Source organism: Trichechus manatus, unplaced genomic scaffold, assembly GCF_000243295.1.
Source record: "Trichechus manatus latirostris isolate Lorelei unplaced genomic scaffold, TriManLat1.0 scaffold00184, whole genome shotgun sequence".
Lineage (NCBI taxonomy): Eukaryota > Metazoa > Chordata > Mammalia > Sirenia > Trichechidae > Trichechus > Trichechus manatus.
In genome coordinates this window covers 1,431,557-1,432,865 of record NW_004444120.1, presented here as the reverse complement: position 1 = coordinate 1,432,865, position 1,309 = coordinate 1,431,557, and the positions used below count along the sequence as shown (strand labels likewise).

At 47.7% G+C, this 1,309-nt stretch overlaps 1 protein-coding gene across 1 annotated transcript in view; it reads right to left on the bottom strand.

Annotated features, from left to right (window-relative positions):
- The window catches only part of CREBL2 (cAMP responsive element binding protein like 2), a 38,776-nt gene that overhangs the window by 15,428 nt on the left and 22,039 nt on the right, over window positions 1-1,309 (bottom strand). The window lies entirely within an intron of this gene.

Genomic DNA, 1,309 nt, shown 5'->3' with positions numbered 1-1,309 from the left:
GGTCAATGTATCTGTTGCTGTACCAGTGCCAGGCTGTTTTGACTACCAGAGCTGTATAGAAGGTTCTGAGGCAGTGCAAGTTCTCCTACCTTATTCTTCTTCAGTAGTGCTTTACTTATCCGGGGCTTCTTCCCTTTCCATATGAAGTTAATGATTGGTTTTTCCATCTCTTTAAACAATGTTATTGGTATTTGGATCAGGATTGCATTGTATTTGTAAATTGCTTTGGGCAGAACTGTCATTTTCACAATGTTGAGTCTACCTATCCATCAGCATGGTATGTTTTTCCATTGATGTAGAGCTCTTTTGGTTTCTTGCAGAAGTGTTTTGTAGTTTTCTTTGTATAGGTCTTTTACATCTTTGGTTATTCTTAAGTACTTTTTTTAGGTGATATTATAAATGGTATTGTCTTCCTGATTTCCCTTTTGTCGTTTTCTTTACTGGTGTATAAGAATACAACTAGGGGACCTCATACCATCAAGAAAGCAGTGCTGGGAGCAGAGCGCATCCTTTGGACCGGTGTCCCTGCGCCAAGAAGCTCCTAGTCTGGGGGAACATCAATGAGAAGGCCAAGAGAGAGAGAAAGCCTTTCCCTGAAGCTGACACCCTGAATTTGGACTTTCAGCCTACCTTACTGTGAAGAAATAAATTTCTCTTTGTTAAAACCATCCACTTGTGGTATTTCTGTTATCGCAGCACTAGATGACTAAGACAGAATTTGGTACTGAGAGAGTGGGGTGCTGCTCTAACAGATACCTAAAATGCGGAAGCGGTTTTAAAACTGAATGGATACACGTGTGGCAGTGACAGAGGACCAGCAGCAGCAGAAACCTACAGCAGCAGAGAAGCAGCAGCAGCAGAGAACCAACAGCAGCAGAACGAGGAGACTGGTGAAAGATGGCGCTGGAGCCAACCCACAGAGCGAGAGAGCTGAATGTCTGTGAGCAGGAGGCTTTCTGGCGGAGTGGGGTGCCTCTGGGCACTTATCGGTGGAGCTAGGCTTGCCAACCCACGGAGCGAGGGAGCTGAGTGCCTGTGCGCAGAAGGCCTCCTGGTGGAGTAGGGTGCCTCCGGGCACTTACCGGTGGAGCTACTGAGCTTTGGAACACTTGCCCAAGCAGGGCAGATGCGGGCGTGAGGCCCGAGGGCCAAGAGGCCACAGGAAACAGAAGCAGAAGGGGAAGAGACTAGGGACACAAGAAGCTGAGCTGCCTTGGTCTCAAAAGGTACGGCCATGACCTCAGGGGTTTCAAAGGGTGGAGCCATAGCCTCTGGTGTTTCTAAGGGTGGAGTTATCACTCCGATGGAC